At 37.4% G+C, this 21512-nt stretch overlaps 1 long non-coding RNA gene across 1 annotated transcript; it reads left to right on the top strand.

Moving 5' to 3' along the window:
- The first annotated feature begins 851 nt into the window (after window positions 1–851).
- On the top strand, window positions 852–1403 carry LOC149676407 (uncharacterized). The gene is made up of 3 exons (XR_016366752.1): window positions 852–960; window positions 1017–1144; window positions 1227–1403. It is a non-coding gene; the product is annotated as an uncharacterized LOC149676407 (long non-coding RNA).
- The last annotated feature ends 20109 nt before the right edge of the window (window positions 1404–21512 follow it).

Raw genomic sequence — 21512 nt, 5'->3', positions numbered from 1 at the left:
AGTAAATATCTGATGTCTTAAAATCTGTGTTTTTATTAACTTTAGGCCTACAGAAAGCTGCCGCCGTATTCTGCAGGCTTAGCCTTCCGCGCCCACTTGGATTCTCGTCGCTCATTGGTCCGTAAAGGAACTGGATTCTGGCTTCTTATTGGCGGCTTAGGTTTCGACTTTCAAGACGAAATTGAATTGCGGATGTCCACCAAATTTGAAATACGGTTTTTCGATTGGTAAATCGTTCAGCGTCATCAATCGGTTAACTCACCGGTGCTTTTGGTTTAGTTTCTGAGGCTGAACGTAGCAGACTACACTTCATCATTGTTAGAGGCGACTTGGGTACACCGGTATGGTTAATATTTTGCTAAGAACGGATGCCTATTTAAACTTTTTGAAGAAGAGCGATTTACTTAAATCGTCGCATTGGACAGGTATGCTTTTATTTTATCAATTGCAAATTATCTGTGACAATATAGTTGAATAAAAGTAAACGTTCATTTATAGTGTAAGACGTTTCAGCTCGTGATCGAAAATTATTTCAACCAAGGCTTAGGTGTTATGTAAGTTTAATCATTAATGTGACTTCATTTATCGTTCTGCTTAGGTGTTATGTAAGTTTAATCATTAATGTGACTTCATTTATCGTTCTGCGTCGTTATTAAATAACATGAGCATCGAATGAGCCAACTGACCATTATTAAAGCCATTCAATTCTCATAATAATTATATAATTAATGCAATATAGAATATTAATTATAGTATATAATATTATCCTACTGATATGCTGAAGTGGGTTCACTCAAGGGTAATGAGACAGAAACGTCATTCAGTATAACCATTCAAAGTATCACAGCCCCATAGGCAATCCTACCCCAATGGGATACCATTGACTGTACGTGTGATATAATCAAAGAAAGACATTATGATAGATGGGTTTAAAAGTAAATGTTGCAGTACGTTCAACTGGTAAATATGGTTAATGAAGTGTCTAACAATATAAATGAGTTTTTGTTGTGCTAAAGATTTGGGATAAAACAGTGGTATAATTGACAGTGTCACACGAATGGGCTACTACAGTCAATATTGATAACGTCCACGCTTCAATCTATAATACATACTTGAAATTGTTATAATTAACATCAAATACCATGTATTTACCACTTTATTTAGAAAATATTACAAAAATTTAATAATGTTTTAAGGCTTCACAAAGGTTTGATCTTAATATACAGGATTTGCACATCTGGAGGAATCATACCATTTACACCAGGAGGACAGAAACCCGTCTCTTTTTGTCCTCCATGCAGCCCGGCCTTCTGGTGTAAGTTTCATTTATGCTCCATTTGTGTAAACTATCTATATACAGGATTTGCTGCTACTTAATGTCACCTCAAATGAAGTAACATCAGCCTGCTTGTGTTTGAAGGTACATTTGGATGCAAAATGTTATAAATAAACAATTGTATGACAACGGCAAAAATTTGCTCTCTTGTCATGAGAGTAGCGACAACGTTTCTTCATAAACTGGTCAAAATAAAGCAATATGTTCTGAAATATCGTTCTGTATAAATTTATTATAATTATAATTTTAAATTAGATTTTTGGTAGAAAGTATGAATAAAACTGATTGAAGCCAACATATTACAAGAAGCTTCCTGTTTCGCCTTTTTCGTTTGCCAAATTGACCATTTAGGCAAATCTTAGATTTAAGTGATAGTAGAGTGTAAGTTTGCCTAATATAGAAGTGTGTCGTCTTTATATGTGAAACTGGAGAAGCTACATCGTCAGTTAAATCGTTAGTTCAAAAGCCAAAATAAGTTGAACGCAATCAATAAGATACGTTTCATTCAAGGTTATACCATAGAGTGTGCGACACTATCGAAACAGGGTGAAGTCTTAATGGTGTCCTTTCGTTCTAGCATTTATATGTCGAATGTCATTCATGTAATTGGTAATCTTCACGATATGTATCACTTATTATTGGTACAAGTACGTGTATTGATATTCGATCAAGGTACTCGATACCAACAATTAGTACTCATCCAGGACTAACAGAAATTAGAAATGCCAAGATTAAACCCGGGAATTATAACCGAAAATCTATTGTTTTAGGCTTCTTCAACCTACAGCAGCGTTTTTACGCTCGTTTTTCTCAGCTTATTACTTGGTGACATGATACATTCTACCCGTGAACTGGAATGGTATATCAGAACAGTTACGTCTTCAATTTCTGTGCATTGGAATCTCTCTTTCATAAAGACAAATAGGCTCTCTAAAGCCTAACCAGTGTATTGCGCACAATATATCTTAGATAGTCTTGCATGGTTCAGCTACACACGCCCCGTTTAATGATAAAACACCTCTGCTACAAGGTTTTTGACGACAATGCTATATTTTATTAAAGATTGTGAAGTTATATTATTAAAATGTAAAATTATACTTCGTCTACCATAAAGTACACTATCGTTACAAACTTCCATTCCAGAGTCATGTTACCGAGATACAGTGCACTAACCCTAAACATGTGGGAATTGGCGAAAATAGTCTGCTATTTGAAGGTTCACGAAATAGATGGCGTAAAGAACCTAAACATGGAGGTTAAAGGTTATTGCACTGACCTTTGACGATAACCGACACAAAATGCTGACATTACACCGTACGTTCAGTGTCAATTGAAAAGCTAACTGAACTGAACCACTATCTTTCCGTGCTTGCATGAACATCCAATCTCAGCCCAGAATCCAATTTCCCCTCGAAACCTAAGCCGCCAATCAAAAGCCAGAATCCAGTTCTCTATGGACCCATGAGCGACGAGAATCCAAGTGGGCGCGGAAGGCTAAGCCTGCAGAATACGGCGGCAGGTTCGGGCCAGCAAGCTAAGGATGACGTCAAGGTTGAATATAGCTTTTAGTTTTGGTTTAAGTTAAGAAGGTGATGTCATGAAACTAACAGGCAGGAGCTCGGGCTAGTCCAGACTTGTCTGGAAAGTTTGGTTTGAGTCTGGTGGATGAGGGTCTGGCCGCCATCTTGGGGTGGCGGCCATCTTGGATCTCTGCGAATCTGTACAGTCCCTACTACTATAGCAGACGATGTTTTTGGTGGACTATATCTGGCACCAAAGTCTGCTCGGAATTTTTTTTTTGTAATAACGGACTAACGGTGGATACTGAGGTTCGTCTTATCCGATCGCGACATAAATATACACAATATAATTAATTACTTTATTCAAACAGCTGTAACCGTTGGTATTAAGATAAAACTTCATTTTGTGACTTCAACCCACTAAATAGTCAATACCCAGGTAAGCCAAGGCTTAATTAACAATCTGTGCCCACTGGAATGATTGGGGTCGGGTTTTCAAAAGATAAAAGCAAGGTTTTAAAAGATGCCGAAACACAATGTTATAAATGTGTTTTAGGGCCAAAATATTCCTTATTTCTTTTGAATTAATTGACTGCTACAAGAGGTTGGAAACGAAATCACCGTCTCTTACTTTTTGGGTTTTAAAAGATCGTGAGTGATTTCTTTTCCCAACCTCTTGTAGCTATCATTTAATTCAAGAAGAAATTTAGAAAAAAATTGGCACTGAAACACATTTTAGTTTTTTAATAGTGTACATACGTTACTCGCTGGGTTTTTCATTATCAATTTTAGTCCCAAAAAAGATTAAAAAGCCGTTGAAATCCATTTTTAAACTCTAATACTCGTTAAGCCTAGGCTAATTATAAGCAGACGATGCGTATTTTTAAAAAGAGTTTCCAGACGCGATTTCCCAGATCTCCTTTCGAGACTTTGCAGCCACGCTATTGGTTGGAAAATAAAGCTCAAATTTCCTACGAGTGGTGGCACTGGCGTAATGATTTTGGTTAATAACCGTGACGTAAGCGGGTGCCATTGCCCTCTATATTGTGGAAGCTAGCGTCCAAGACTCCTTTGTCATCTGCTCCTGGTTCTCGTTGTATAAGGACCTGAACAAGGTATAAAGTGCTCAACAGTCAACGTGCTTTAATAGACGATATAGAGACTTCAAAAAAAAACTACCATAAATTTGCGACAGAAAGGTAATTTATCCGTTAATTAATCGGTAATATATAGTTAATTTATCCGGCAATTTATAGGTAATTTATCCGGTAAATCATCGATAATTCGTAAGTAATTTATCCGGTAACTCCTCGGTAATTTATCCGGTAACTCATCGGTAATTTATCCGGTAATTCATCGGTAATTTATCCGATAATTAATCGGTAATGTATAGTTAATTTATCCGGCAATTTATAGGTATTTTATCCCGTAAATCATCGATAATTCATAAGTAATTTATCCGGTAATTCATCGGTAATTTATCCGGTAAATCATCAGTAATTCATAAGTAATTTATCCGGTAATTTATCGGTAATTTATCCGGTAAATCATCAGTAATTCATAGGATGATTTAGGGATCCGCGACATTTAGGCGTCGAGACATTTACGTGACAAAACCTTTTCCACTATTTCTTCTAAAAATCCGTAATGACCTCTCAATTTGGCAACCCGTGTTTTGTCACTGTGCGTCACGGCATGACTATGTTCGCAATCCCCATTAAAGGACACGAAAACGTACCTGATTTTACAAAACATATCCTAAAATAATAAAAAATACATACCCTAAACTAAGTTTTGAAGTCAATGAATATAAACAACAATAGTTTGGAAAAGGCATATTATTTTGAGAAGTCAAAGAAGATAAACAATAATTTGGAAAAGGCATATTATTTTGGGAAGTCAATGAAAATTAACAACAATATTTTGGAAAAGGCATTAATTTTGGGAAGTCAAAGAAGGTAAACAACAATATCTTGGAAAAGTCATATTATTTTGGGAAGTCAATGAAGATAAACAACAATATTTTGGAAAAGGCAAAATATTCTGGGAAGTCAATGATGATAAACAACAATATCTTGGAAAAGGCATATTATTTTTCGAAGCCAAAGAAGATAAACAATAATTTGGAAAAGGCATATTATTTTGGGAAGTCAATGAAGATAAACAACAATATTATGGAAAAGGCATATTATTTTGGGAAGTTAATGAAGATAAACAACAATATTTTGGGTAAAGGCATATTATTTTGGGAAGTCAATGAAGATAAACAAAGATATTTTGGAAAAGGCATAAATTATTTTGGGAAGTCAATGAAGATAAACAACAACATGGTTGAACTCTGATGTCAGTTGAATAAAAAGTATATAAGCCTAAATGTACTGGTTTTGTTCCTTTATTAAATATCTCAGATCTTTCACGAACATTTTACGGCAATGTCGCGGCGCCTAATTGTCTCGGCGCCTAAATGTCTCGGTGCCAAATTGTTGCGGAGCCTAAATGTCTCGGTGCCAAAATTGTCGCTGAGCCTAAATGTCGCGGCACCAAATTGTCGCGGAGCTTAACTGTCCCGGCGCCTAAGTGGCGGTGCCTAAATGACCGGCGCCTAAATGTCGCGGAGCCTAAATGTCTCGGTGCCAAATGGTCGCAGAGCCTAAATGTCTCGATGCCTAATTGTCGCGGAGCCTAAATGTCTCGGTGCCAAATTGTCGCGGAGCCTAAATTTCGCGGCACCTAACTGTCCCGGCGCCTAAGTGGCGGTGCCTAAATGACCGGCGCCTAAATGTCGCGGAGCCTAAATGTCTCGGTGCCAAATGGTCGCGGAGCCTAAATGTCTGGATGCCTAATTGTCGCGGAGCCTAAATGTCTCGGTGCCAAATTGTCGCGGAGCCTAAATTTCGCGGCACCTAACTGTCCCGGCGCCTAAGTGGCGGTGCCTAAATGACCGGCGCCTAAATGTCGGGGCCCGTTCCGCTTCAAAACGCATTGTACATCCTTTTAAAGAAAATGGATAGATTTTGACGCGCTCCCACAGCAGTTCAAGAAAATGGGGAAGTTCCTAGTAAATATCCACATATTTATTATGGGACTCAAAATTTTAATTAATGGTTTAGAGTTAATTTAAAACGTATTTCAGAATGCAAATCTGTTTTCCGGACGGTAGCGGCCTTCTTAAAGATTATGGTGTTGATATAGTAAGTTACGAATATAGCACGACAACGTCATTTTCAAAAAAAAAAAAAAATAAGTCGGTGCATGATTTAGTTTTACCAGGAGTTCATAATATTATTATGAACTCCTGGTTTTACTAATGCCTTAAATATTACATAAAGCTCATAGAGTATAACATATATTTAATTTTAATTATAAATGATCTTTAATTGAAATCTTCGTATTTATTTTGAAGAATTTACTCGTTTTTTGAGATTGAAAAGAAATATATTATTACTGATTTTAAATTGTTTCTTTATTTAGGAGGAATTCCTTCATTACATAATATATCTAATTATGCTGAACTTGGTTTATCGAGCTCTGACATACGTAATCCTGTCAATCAAAGTATCCTGGAGATAAGTCTTTCAGATGAAATATTTATTAAAATAATTAAAACGGCTTACTCTGTCTATATTATAAATAATATTTAAATAAACATTAAAAAATTAGCTAAAAGAGCAATAGTTTATTTATTGGTTTTTTTGTACGGAGTTGCATGAACTCCAAGGTCTGTAAATGCGCAGAAAAATTGCACTATTGCTCTATCTCTCTTTCAACGTGGCGTTTTAACAATGAATTTGATGAACCTTTATTTATGTGGTATCTACAAAAATTAAATCCTGGAGTAAATTGTTTATTTGATTTAATGTTAATTTTAAAGTTTTTTGTCACATATTCTGAACAAGTTTATTTGTTAAATAGCAAAAATGTGTCCGGGTGAGGGATTTAGCTTTTGTTTTGTAACCCGGCACCGCTCAGAAAGAGAGAACAAGGATTGTCAGAAGAGTTTTTATTTATTTTCCTTTATAGCCACATCGTTTAGATTATACTTTGCTTTTACACATTTAATGTTTTATTCTCTCCAATCTATAGATTTGAGAAAGTGAATTGTTTGTCTTTATGTGTGTTTTTATACACAACCACAATTCGATACAGAATTTGACCAAACTATATGATTGATATTAGTAACCCTATGGGAAGGTCTTAGGAGTGGTTTGATTGCATTACCTTAAGTTGGGTTACCCCTACCCATTAAGTCGCTAAGTTCGCCTTATTCCAGACAATTTAGCTTTATGGTTGATTATCTTTTTCTCTAATTTGAAAGTTGTAAAAAATATTACTTTTTAAAAAACACAGCATAATGCTGGTATTTCAAACGGGTGGGTATAACTACTGTTTGGTGTCTACATAGGCAAGAAAATTCCTGGGGTGCGATTCAGCAGGCATGCGTTATGGCTTTAACGCAAGAAAACTTGCGTTATGATATCACTTTGCGTTAAATTTGAAAAAATGCGATTCACGTGTCGGCGTTACTATATCACGCGTTATCATAACGCCAAATGTCGGGGATATCGTATCGCCATCCGTTTGCTGGCGTTATAGGTTTATCACGAACGTTATAAACGTTTTCCCAATATTTTACCCGCAAAAATTCAAAATGGCTGCCCTCCGTGATGCTTTTTCAATTATTGGGCGCTGATTAAATTGAGGAAAGAACAAATTTAAATAGAGAAAGAGTTGTTAGAGATGATACCCAAGCGTTTGAACTGCCGAAAAAACTATTTTCGAATGCTTTTTCGGTTAACTTACCACTGACTATAGTTTAATTGAGGCTCTGCGAGAGTTTTATTGAGCCAAGGCCCACAATTATTTCAAACGATAGTAAAGTAAGCATTTGTTTTCTGCCTTTATTGAAGTGTAAGTTCAATACTTATAATCGATTTAATATGTTGCTATTTTATTATAAGAAGCTATTTATTATAGTACTGAATAATAATTCCGATGCGCATATTACATGCAGGGAAACAAACTACCAGGGACAAGCCTCCATACTAGATAATTACCCTCACGCCTAGAGACACCGCTAGAGTTGGCTAGCCTCTCACACGCAGTGAGCTTGGGATGCCACTAGTGGTGTCTCGTGGCGTGAGGAATATTGTACAGCATGGAGGCGTGTCCTTGAAAGTTTGTTTGTTTTGGCATAAGTTTATAAGATATGCTCCATAAGTATGACACTGCCTATACTTCTTAATGCTATACGGGATTTACGAGATGTTTTCTGTGGGCGCTGCCATAACCTGTCGGCGGCCTTTAGTTAGTGGCTGACATTGCCTGTCGTCGAACGCGCTTCGTAGCCTTGGCAGAACAACTCTCCGAAAAGAGGGCGTTAACCTCGTAAGTCCCATATGCTGAGAGGTAGTTCGAGAACAACGTGAGAATTGACTACACGCGGTTTTGCAGTCCATCTTCATTTTTAGTCTGTATAAAGCCTTTGACAGCCCTTCACCAGGCGTCGCTTTACGAGAATCTATGAAGTTTCCCCTACGTCACTTCATGACAAGCTTTCAGTAACCAGTGACAAACTTATAGAACATATCTTACGAACTTATGGTATTGGTTAATAGTTTACTTTTTTTCCACAGCTGCACTACCTTCGTGGCGCAGTTTCGTTGCGGCATAAGCGGCTAAATGTGCGTTTGTTTTTGTTCAAGTTTTATCAACTGAATAAATTTCCCCATTTACGGATAAGTTATTACCCTTTAATGTGGCTTCCTTTTCCAAATTAATGCTAATTAGCTCATTTATTGCAACACTTTCCACAATGTTGCTATTTTAGTTTTTTTTACACTAAAAAGAGGCGCACTTTTAGCCACTCGCGTTGCGACAAGCTGATTCCATCTTTAATCATAATTAATTTTCGAGAATTTAAAAGTTCCTATTACTACGTCTTTATTTTCTTTCCTAAAACTTAGCAACATATTCAGTTGCACTTCATAAACCTTTTTCCCACGTTTTCTAGGCATTGTTGGTATTTGTAAATGTGGTTATTCCGTCAATATTGTTGAAATTTTCGCGAGCAGACGACAAAATTCAAATTTTTGGCGCCCTAAATTATTTTCTTTGTTTACACTTTAAGTTATCCCCGCTAGATAGCGCAAAGGTCGTTGAATCGCATTTCAGAGTGATATTTAAAATTTGCGTTGTGAGGTTTGCGTTACGAGCGTAACGCTGAAAAATCATAACGCGTGATATAAAAAATTTATCACTGTGCAGGTAAATTGCACCCCTTGGTTTCTTTTCCATAAATAGTTAAAACACATGGGTGAACCGGTGGCATAGCTAGTCCCATTAGTATTTAAAATAGTTGTATAATTATTTGTTTTAATTGAAGGGAGAAAATATAAAAAATTGAAACCTATACTTGACGCATTTTTAATGTTATGTATTTTAGCGCCAAGAAGTAGTGAATGACTGATTCAGAAGGGATTCGAGGAATGACGTCGGGAAATTTTAACAAGTCAGCCAAGGTATCGAAGTACTTCTAGGTGTCAGTAAAGATAGAAATTTTGACAAGATAAAACATGAAATGCTGAAGAAAGCCAGCATCCACAAACTCCAGTACACTCTTGGAAATGTACGCTCCTTTTTCACGGAGTTTCCTAAAAATAATTCAGAATTGTCCATTTATTATTAAGTAAAAGTCTCAACGGACTGTCTGGCAATCAACGCTCAGCTCGAACCGCTCTATCTTGGAAGCTAGAATTTGCCAGGTACGTTACTCTTTAGTATGAACAAAGATCATCTCGAATCGGAGACCATCTTTAAAAATTGCGGTCAGAATTGTAAGAAACATTCTATACATATGAAAAAGATAAAGTACATGAAGGGGCATGTCAAGACCAATTTTTTCAAGTAGTAGCAGTGTCTCTATTTTTTAGTAGTTTTGGTCAATGTCGTGTGACTGTACGCGTGGAACGAGTCGTAGGGCAGATTTTGCGGAAATGCCGATGCCCATTCTCAATACGCTGATAACGCTACCAAATTCAGGCATGCCTTTTAGAGCTCAATTTTACGCAAAATATGCTTGATATGCTTAGGTTAGGTTAGGTTAGGTTAGGTTAGGTTGGGTTAGGTTTGGTTTAGCTATGTTAGGTTGGGCTGGGTTAGGTTAAGTTAGATTAGGTTTGGTTTGGTTTGTTCTGGTTGGGTTAAATTTCGCTGGGTTAAGTAAATGCTGAAGGGGTGATAATTTCTTAAAACGAGACTTTCGTGTCCAGAGAACAATTTGTCCCGAGACCCAATTTTTCCGGGACCAATTTGTCCCGAGACCCAATTTTTCCGGGACCAATTTGTCCCGAGACCCAATTGTACCGGGACCAATTTGTCCCGAGACCCAATTGTACCGGGACCAATTTGTCTCGAGACCAAAGTGTCTCGAGACCTTGCTCCGAGACCCAAGTGTTCCGAGAGCGATTTGTTACTAGACAAATTTGTCTTAAAACCAAATCTGCGGGGACAAATTGTCGCGGACCGGCTTGATATAGGCCCTGCCCCAAAATAACTCGTAGTAAATCCCTTGAATTTAGTATTCTGGTTTACTCTCTCATATCTTATGGATTTCAGAGTTGAACATGACGTCTTCTTCTAAAATGACCCGTAAAGAAAAATAATGTCCTGGCAAGCTAACAGGCAACGCCGGATCTTTCTAGTGATGCTAGTGTCTTAACACAAGTTTTTTACTTACGATTAGTTATAAAATCACGGTTTGGATGAGAAATTACGACAGAGTATAAAACGTTCAAGTTTGGGCTATTTAGAGACTGGCGAAAAACTGCCAAGACTAAAGCGTGAGAAGAAACAAATTCGTTAAGACACATATTTAAATAATCAAACTATTTCAGGAACTTTTCATCATTAAAACGTTTGTTCTTTCTCACGACTCGAAATCTGTGTTGTTCGTACCTTGAAACAGTACAATGCCAAATATATTTAGAAAGTGATTAAAAGCTGTATATTTGGATCGTGGTCTCGCAGATAACACCAATGAAATGGTGACCATGGAAAAAATCAAGTACAGCCAAACCTGTTATGAATGAGAATTGTCTTAATACAATCATATCGTGTATTTTACCGGAGCCTCCGAAATGATCTAAGCCCGTTCCGATCGCGATTCCAGAATATATTTTTAACTAATTTAGTTCGCCGTGTTATCTACCTTGGGAGCGCTTTTAGTATCACAAACTAAAAATAAGTTCAGCCGTGTGATCCCGCCGACTGCTACAATATAGGGGCAAGGCTTAGACGTAGAGCGGTGAAGCCAAGGTCACGGATAGTAAGAAAATGTTTCAGAAAACTTCCGAAGACCTTTATTAAACAATCATGTTCATAAAGTAAAGGATAAAAAAAGCTAAGGTTAAAAGTTGAAAGGTTACGATGGAGTAAAAAAAATCCTCTTATGGTAATATAAAACTGAGAATAAGCAACTTCAAGCAGTTTTGTTTTACTAAAAAACAACAATGTTGAAGTCTCATAATTAATTTTGTTGTCCACACAATCTAACCAAAAGATTCAATAACAAGTTGGAAAAACCAAATTATTACCTCTCCTAGTCAAGAGGAGGACTACTACTACCAACTTATTAACCTAGATGTAGAATTATTTCTCTTTTTTTTTAAGGAAAAATTATCGAATTATTAAAGCAGTATTCCAACCAGTAAGCTGAACACATTTTACACCCAATAAAGATATGTCTTGGACACATGGAAATTAGTCAATGGGAAAAAATAAAGGAAATGAGAGATATAACCTTTATGTATTTGAAAAGGCCCAATTGTCTACGCCTCAACTGTTAACCCTATATTCTCATAGATACATTCACAACTGGTTTGCAGTATAAACACTATTGTCTCGTTTCACCTCAACGATATTCTTAGTTTGCCAACACGAGTGTTAACGTTAAATATCACCAGAGCTGATTTGTGGTTAGACGCAATGAAAGACAATGCGCATCATAACAAGAATGAAAACTCCGAAGCTACAACCCGATTACGATTAGCCCTTTTATTGATCTAATTGCAACCACGGTGCTTTCTTCTATTATAAAATTCCAGCCCTTATTATATAAACGTGTTAGACCAAGAGCCAAAGGCCTGAATCTTACCTCATAAAGTACGAAAGGTCTGACTATTGGAATGAGTTTAGTTTTGATGCTCATTAATAAATCTGGCAGACTTAGGCGTCACAGCTGGGGCATTTGAGGGGGGCGGGGTCGTGTTTGACCCCAATGAGGTATGATTTCTTACCTCATGAGGTACATGAATAAAAAAGGTGGCAAATGATAGAGCTGGAAATGGCGATTCCGAGTATATGAAATCTGACGTCATCAAAGGGGGCCATCAATAAATCAGACGGAGGTTAAAATGGTTGAATGAGGTATGATTTCTTACCTCATGAGGTACATGTATGAATCCGCGGTGTTGTTTGATAGATCAGGTCGTACTAAATAACAGAATATAAAACCTGACTGAAAAATACGCGGGTTAATCTGACGGCCTGATTCTTTCGTCAGACTAAAGCTAGGTTCTCACTCGGCAGAAAACACGACGGAAACACGGCAGAAATGGGTTCGACGGAAATTTTCTTACGCGAGCTCGACGGAAAATCGGAAATGCTCTTCGGTCGGACAGAAATAGTGTTCCATTTTTTTTCCGTCGAGCCCGGCGTAACGCTGGGGTATCGTCCAATGAGATTTCGAGCTATTGATGATGGACAGGCTGTTTGGGATGGACTTGGGTTTAAACATATTGCAAAATATTTTTTATTGTAATTTTTGAATGTGGGAAAACCTACCCCAGTAGCAAAATCGACGTTGGGCCAACGGAGTCGGATCGAGATTCAACCGGCACTGCCCTATACTGCCGCAAAATGGTCGGTAGACTTTCCTTTTGACAGTCGAAATGTACTTCCCGAAAATGGGTTGGTCCGGCGGTTTTCCAGCCTTTTCTAACGTGCACGGAAAATTTTAGGGATTTCCAAAATGAGGTCGGGATTATGTTCTGCAATTAGTCGGCTTTGTGGATAGCTCATTGTTGGATAACATTATCTACAAGTCGGCTTCTTTTACTTTGCCGACTATTATTCGTGTCTTATCCGACCGTCTACATGCGGCTTTTCCGTCGATAGAAGTATATTTCGCCGTCTTCTTACTACTCTGTTTATGGTTGGCTATCTCGACCAGACTGTTTAATGGTCGGATTGATGATGTGTTTATGGTCGGATGAACGGAAAATTGATAGTTGTCATGCTTACCAGACTATGGTTGCCTTGCTGTTGGTTTACGGGCGTCTTAACTGATTTATAATGGGTGGCTTAGTTACGGATCAGATTTGTTAATGGTCGGCTTTAAGGACTTATATAGGCTGGTTTGCAGACCAGATCTGTTAATGGTCGGCTTTATGGACTGTTATTGGTTGGCTTGCAGACTTGGTTTGCCACGGGTCGGCTATATGTGTTATGATCCTTAAATGTTGGGCTTGTAAACAAGATTTGTAAATGGTCGGGTATATGGATTATTAATGGTTGGCTTGCATACCAGGATTATTAAGGGTCGGCTAACGGGTCAGCAAACGCTAGCTCGGCTGAAGGACTAATAAAAGCTCCCAGATAAAAATTTTAAATGGCTGGCTTACTGGTCTTTATATGGTTTACCAAAAATCGAATTAGTGAAGTTTCGGAGAAAAGAAAACTAGGTTTTACCCCCATTTATTTATTTTCCCTTCGTTTGTATATTTCCAAACGAATACATGATTTAAGGAAATTATTTAGTAAAAAACACTTTTAGTAGTACATTTAGCCTTATATCTATTCAGTGTCCCTAGCGGAGGGTCTAGAAACTTCTCTCATAAGGCCAATATTTGCAGAATCACCGCCAGGCGGCTCGGGCACCACAAAATATCTGACGAAGATTCTGCGAAACTTATTCCTAAGATATATGATCCTTATGGGAGTAGTTTCCAGACATTAAGCTAGAGGTGCGGAATAGATATTAGGCTAAATTAAAAAATAAACGTCTTTAGTCATAGACATCACTGTCTAAAAGCTCTCCAGCTTCGGATTCTTAGCAAATTATACAACAAGCGCTCTTTCTCCATCAAGAGTCCAATACAATCTACTCATGCTTTGCTTTTGCTAGTTTTAACACAAAGTTCAAGTTTTACCCCCTATTATTGTTACCAAGCGATCCCCAATATTCGTTACTCCGAAGTTTTATGACTTTACAGGGCCAGAGGGCCTTTTAACATCCTAGTAACAAAAACCATCCGTCGAGCCTTTCAAATGCATTACTATAGCCTTTACAATTGTACAGTATTTCTTAGCAATTACAGGCCGTGCCATACGACAGTTCTTATTTTGGTTTAGAGTACAATGTTATCTTAAAGGTCTTTACATATAAAACATATCAAACATAAGTATTCACTATAAGTAAACCTTAACTAATCTTAACTAAACTGTATCTGAACTAAATTCGGACCATAAAAACCCATAGCTTCTGCTTATGGGAAAAAAGGTCCTGGGAAAACCCCAGTGGGGAAAACCATTAATTTCAATAATTATTTAAGTCAAAATGACCAGGCTCGTTGTGGATCGCCGGATTCAACACTCCCCGCCGAAATACATCTTAGTATTTCCTACAATTAAGCGATCCGACAACATTGTTTTAAATTTCTTAGCCTTCCAATTTTTGACTCAACATTCCATCATTTGAGATAACTCAACTTTACTATTTTTATTTGCTTATTTGTTAACTGATTTTCAATTTCTTGAAGAGACTACATTTAAATTTACATTTCTTCATCTAAGTTTAACATTTAATTTTAATTGATTTCTGTTACTTTATTTAAAGTAACTCGAATTTTAATTGATTTCTGTTACTTTATTTAAAGTAACTCGAATTTTAATTGATTCATTACTGAATTTAAAGTAACTCGAATTTTAATTGATTCATTACTGAATTTGAAGTAACTCGAATTTTAATTGATTCATTACTGAATTTAAAGTAACTCGAATTTTAAATTGATTCATTACTGAATTTAAAGTAACTCGAAATTTAAATTGATTCATTACTGAATTTAAAGTAACTCGAAATTTTAGTTTGGCAAAACATCCTTAATAGGTTATTCTACATCTGTTCAAAGAGTGGTTCCCCTACATCTGTTCAAAGAGTGGTTCCCCTACATCTGTTCAAAGAGTGGTTCCCCTTCTTTTACAATGAGAAGAAAACCAGCCTTCGACCTATTCTGGGGCAAAGCCTCTCGGAAGCGTGGGGACAAACTTTTTATTGTTCTGGGGGATAGTGCTTATCCTCAAATTTAGCAGGAGATTTTAGTTAGGAGAACTAAGTATCCCACGCTCCGATCGCTACCCTTAAGTTAAAAAGTTCAACCATAAATATTTTTAGCATGGATGTGTAAAGAGAAACTTTTTGTGTTATTTTTGTCTTTTGACAATAAAAGATTGCCCCTCATTTTCCTTTTATTGCTTTATTTTTAACTTTTAACCGTGCACGTGCAAGTCATTAAGACCCAGCTGAATCTTTGAACTGTCCTATCCAAGCTAACTAGTTTTATTACTTTGTTTTTCATGGGAACCAATCCCTTTGGTCAAAAAGATTCTTTTTAAAAGAGTTAAAGTTATTTTTCGTACAAAATATCAGACCTTAAAGCTATTTATACAGTTTTCAACTTAATTAACATATTTTCAAACTATAATTTTATACATCATGCTAACTTTAGTCCTTTAGAAGTTTTCTCAGGTGGTAGCACTTGTAGTACCAGAGGTAGAATTTGAAACGTTGCTTCTGTGAGCTGAGGCGGCGATGCACCTTTTTCTTTACTCAAGAATGTTATGAGCTGACTACTGCTTTACTGCAAGAACTCTTAAATATCTTTCCAAACATTAATAATATTTTGCAATGTTTCGTTCATGAGACCAACTAATCACCCCCGCTCTCAGAGCGTATCAAACTTTTACTAATTTGAAACAAGTCATACTAATGAACCAATTTGTTACTTTTTAATGACATAACTCTTAAATTGAATCAAAGAACCCTTAATTCGAGGAGATACACTTCTCCTTTCTCAGGGAGATACAACTCTTCTCCTTTCTCAGGGAGATACAACTCTTCTCCTTTCTCAGGGAGATACAACTCTTCTCCTTTCTCAGGGAGATACAACTCTTCTCCTTTCTCAGGGAGATACAACTCTTCTCCTTTCTCAGGGAGATACAACTCTTCTCCTTTCTCAGGGAGATACAACTCTTCTCCTTTCTCAGGGAGATACAACTCTTCTCCTTTCTCAGGGAGATACAACTCTTCTCCTTTCTCAGGGAGATACAACTCTTCTCCTTTCTCAGGGAGATACAACTCTTCTCCTTTCTCAGGGAGATACAACTCTTCTCCTTTCTCAGGGAGATACAACTCTTCTCCTTTCTCAGGGAGATACAACTCTTCTCCTTTCTCAGGGAGATACAACTCTTCTCCTTTCTTAGGGAGATACAACTCTTCTCCTTTCTCAGGGAGATACAACTCTTCTCCTTTCTCAGGGAGATACAACTCTTCTCCTTTCTCAGGGAGATACAACTCTTCTCCTTTCTCAGGGAGATACAACTCTTCTCCTTTGTCAGGGAGATACACTTCTTCTCCTTTGTCAGGGAGATACAACTCTTCTCCTTTCCCAGAGAGATACAACTCTTCTCCTTTCTCAGGGAGATACAACTCTTCTCCTTTCTCAGGGAGATACAACTCTTCTCCTTTCTCAGGGAGATACAACTCTTCTCCTTTCTCAGGGATATACAACTCTTCTCCATTCTCAGGGATATACAACTCTTCTCCTTTCTCAGGGAGATACAACTCTTCTCCTTTCTCAGGGAGATACAACTCTTCTCCTTTCTCAGGTAGATACAACTCTTCTCCTTTCTCAGGTAGATACAACTCTTCTCCTTTCTCAGGGAGATAAAACTTTATATGAACCTTTTTGCATATTTCCCAATACAACTAGAACGAACCATGTCAGGTGGGCAGGGAAGTGGGAAAAGGAGGTGCCATGAAAAAAGACTCGAGGCACCAAAGAAAAGTAGGAATGCCACCATCCACGTCGTTCATCCCTTCACACCAGGGATACTAACTTATCTTTCCCTTTTAAACAACCTACTGAACCATTTTAGTAGCACTTTGAGTGCAATGACTTTTACCAGTATCAACGTTATTGTACCAATTTTACTTCACCATATTTTACCAAGTACATGTTATGTAATCACCTTATAAATATTAATTTTTAACCAACACAAATATACCTTTTACACTTTTTACAAATACCAACATTACCTTTTACAAATAGTAATTTTATCTTTTACCAAACAACCTACTCAACGGCAATAACGATTGGACAAAGTCAGCCAGGGACTCGCGAAGGGACCACCACAAGGGAGTATCCAAACTTCGGTCTGTACAACTGTTAATCACTCGTCGACGCCGTTCGAAATAAATCTAACAGCGCCGCTCGTGTCGTGAATGCACTACTAAGTCTATCGAAATAGCCAACTAATAAGCGTCGCCTTTTTCTTAGGTACGCCCCGATCAGGTCTTAAGAATGCCCATGTGCAACTCTTTCATCTTGGCTAACCCTTTTATCCTTTTAGGAAAAGGTTCGTGCTCAATTAAGAGCTTTTTTGTCCTTTCATGGACTTTGTCTCACTTTGTCTAATGACCGTGCTGGGGCATGGGAGGGGATACCCGGCTAGGGTATTTACTTAATTTCGCTTCTTTCTGGAACGATACTACATTCGCCCATTCTGGGGCATCTAGTTTTTTACCGTGGCCACGCCATCATACACTCTCTCTTTCACAACAAGCCAAGACCGACCTATCGGTAATAAACCCTTTAACCAAGCTCAACCAGAGCACTTTTTTAACCAAGCTCAACCAGAGCACAACTTTAACCAAGCTCAACCAGAGCACAACTTTAACCAAGCTCAACCAGAGCACAACTTTAACCAAGCTCAACCAGAGCACAACTTTTTATCTTACGACAACTTAGTGTCAAACCTTCGTTTTCACTTAATACAAATTGTTTTTACGAACCCAACTTCATTACGAAGTGCGAATCAATGTTATCAACCAGAAGTCTACCGGTTGTTCGTTGCTTCCAAACTGCATATAGTTCCATCCAACCTTGAGAAGGACCACTCCTTTAGCTTGTGTAGACTCTGATGTCTTTGGGCTGGGACTCCTTCATCCCGCTCCTTATCGCTCCCCGCCACTGGACTTCTTGCGTCAGGTTCACGTTCCCTTCCTTCACAGGCATCGGCAATAAACATCCAACGTGGAGTTGACTAGGGACTTGAAGATTTCCACAATTTTCTAAGTTCTCGAACCAAGTCCAATTTTCACAAAATTGTCCAATTAACGTAATTTTTCCCGAGCACGTAATTAGTTTCGGCACCATTTTATGTTGCGACTTCCATCCCAACATAAGAGTTTGTGATACCCTTCTGATATCACATCGGCGGACTGAAACACCGATCTAAATCCCTAACTTATTTGTGTGTCTTTATTCAATAACGAAGAAGCTCCAAATGCAATCGTCAATAATTTCTTTAATTGTTGTGTTGTCTGTCAAATCATACTTAAATCAAGATATCATTACAATAATTTTCCTTGAAAACACGTCCGTTTAACTAAAGTTTCTAAGCCTTCCTTTTACAACCTCTCTCGGCAGAGTCGGTTTGCGATCTATATTGTCCGATGGTAACAAGCGCTCTTTCTCCATCAAGAGTCCAATACGTTCTACTCATGCTTTGCTTTTGCTAGTTTTAACACAAAGTTCAAGTTTTACCCCCTATTATTGTTACCAAGCGATCCCCAATATTCGTTACTCCGAAGTTTTAGGACTACAGGGCCAGAGGGCCTTTTAACATCCTACTAACAAAAACCATCCGTCGAACCTTTCAAATGCATTACTATAGCCTTTACAATAGTACAGTATTTCTTAGCAATTACAGGCCGTGCCATACGACAGTTCTTATTTTGGTTTAGAGTACAATGTTATCTTAAAGGTCTTTACATATAAAACATATCAAACATAAGTATTCACTATAAGTAAACCTTAACTAATCTTAACTAAACTGTATCTGAACTAATTTCGGACCATAAAAACCCATAGCTTCTGCTTATGGGAAAAAAGGTCCTGGGAAAACCCCAGTGGGGAAAACCATCAATTTCAATAATTATTTAAGTCAAAATGACTAGGCTCGTTGTGGATCGCCGGATTCAACAGCCCTCTTTAAACTACTCCCCTATCATAAGCGACTTTGTAGCCATCTATGATGGGTGGTAGAGCGGCGGTGCTCTAGCGTAGTGGTAGGTTGTAGTAAGTGGGTTCGAACCCAACTGCTGGAGATTTTATTATTTTCTTTAAAAATAGTTATTAAATTATTAAAATATTTACATAATTTCACCCAGTAAAAAACTATTTGAATATTCATGTAAATTCACTCATTATTGTACTGAAGAAAAACTATTAAAACTAAATATATAATTCACTCTACACAGCTATTACAAGTGAAGTTAGGGCAGTACTTTTGGTTGGTAGCCCATTTACATATTCATGTAAATCCACTAATTATTTTACTATTGAAACTATATATATAATTGTAATACTTAATATTAATTATAAATCTCTAAGTTACTAGATGTCGACAGAGCCGCATGGTCATTGTAGCCGTAACAGGCTGAGAAATAAGGATTTTTTTAAACTGGACATTTGGCCTGTAGAGCCCAAGAAATTTCATTTAAAAACTGGACTTTGGCCACTTAAATTTTAAACCTTGAAATAATGAACTTGACAGGTTAATATTTGTCAAGGGGCCAGGCCACCGTCTTATTTCTCAGCTTGAGCGGTAATATTCACGCACAGCCATTTTGAGTGATGAGAGTGAGATCGAGTTGGCTACGTTTGACTAACGGTTTTGTTTGGTCCAGCCAAGGAAATAAGGTTTTTTTTCAACTAGTCCTCGGAAAAAGTGACCCCGACATCAAAAATATTCAAACAAGTCCCTGAGACCAGTTACCCCTGTGCGATTTTTTTTACTACTGGTCCCACTTTAAAATTATTTATATATATAAAATTACATGATCCCAAATCTTTTTTAACAATTTTATTTAGCCATCTTTGACTACATTATCGTACGAAAGTCGAAAGATTATCGATTTTCAACCAAAATTATCGTACACTCCAGCGGTGTTCTGATTGACCTTGTAATTATACTAAAATCGGTACAACTTACAAGGGTCCTGAAGGAGATGGAAAACTAACGTCTCCAATCGTTTCTCTCATCCTGCCTTTGGACTTAAACATGAATAATTTCATCCTATTTCACCTTTTTCTTCCTCTAGCGAGCCTTTTGTGTCCAGATTAGTTAGATTTCCCGCTAACTTATGGTACAATTTTCGTACGCCGAAGCCGAATTATCTGGGTGCACGGCAGTGCACCCGCCAAGTTCTCGTGTACTACCAGCAATCCTTTACCCGTAACATTTCAGCCTCATTTTGACCCCCTTAACTCGGTACTGGGGAATATTACACCACTCATATTTGCACCTCAAGGGCACAGTGGTAATCCTAGGAAGTCCTCCAACTTCCAGCTTTCTAACTCATTTGGTTTCTGTGATAATCCTATGTGAAAATGACACATTATGAGACTGACTGACTGACTGACACATCATCAAAACCTCTAGGGCATTTCCGGTGGTGCTAGAATGATGAAATTTGGCATACTTTCACCACTAAGCATACAAGCAAAGGGAAAAGTCCCAAAAGCGGGAGTTTCCCCCTTTTAGCCCCTGAAATGGGGGTTTAAAATTAGAGTCATCATCTAAACCTCTAGGGCACTTCCGGTGTTGCGGGAATGATAAAATTTGGCATACAAGTAGGACTTAGCATACAAAGAAAGGGAAAAGTCCCAAAAGCGGGAATTTTCCCCTGTTAGCCCCTGAAATGGGGGTTTTATAATTTATATCCCCTCGTAATAGGACATTATAATTTAATTTTTTCGTCTTTTAATATTAATATTTTTTACTAATGTGATTCTTTCGTATTATTGCAAAATTTATGTTTTTTACATAATGTTTTAGTAATTAAATTTTTTACTCATTTCCTTTTCATTTCGTCTGAAATGGTTCTAAGCGTGTTTTGATTCATTTAGTTTTTCTTAAATCTATTCTGTTGATTAAAAGTGTTACTTGCCACAATATTGTGTGCTTCGAATTGAAATACGGTTAACAATTATCACAGCCTGAGGAAAAAAAAAGAAAGTTGAATGCAAAAAAGTTGAAAAAGGCAAAGCCAAGTAAAACTCTTGGAAAGAACAAATAAAAATCTTAAAGTACAAATGTTTATTTCACTTCATAATCCTACTTCTATAAATCTACAAGAACATGGACGTACAAAAAGGAGTGAAATCTCACCAAAAATATCTCTGTAAAAATATGCCAAGTTGTTTGGCCGTAAAAAGAAGTGAGATCTAAAATACGGCCAAGTTATTATCTCCAGGTGAACCAACATTTTATTCGACTAAAAACTTCTCAAGAATGTTTTTCTGACTTGGCCAATA

This window comes from Phalangium opilio, unplaced genomic scaffold (genome assembly GCF_054372755.1).
Source record: "Phalangium opilio isolate 3A_F unplaced genomic scaffold, DU_Popi_V2 ptg000046l_1, whole genome shotgun sequence".
Classification (NCBI taxonomy): domain Eukaryota; kingdom Metazoa; phylum Arthropoda; class Arachnida; order Opiliones; family Phalangiidae; genus Phalangium; species Phalangium opilio.
Note: the sequence above shows the minus strand (reverse complement) of the source record. Positions and strands in the feature narration are given on the sequence as shown.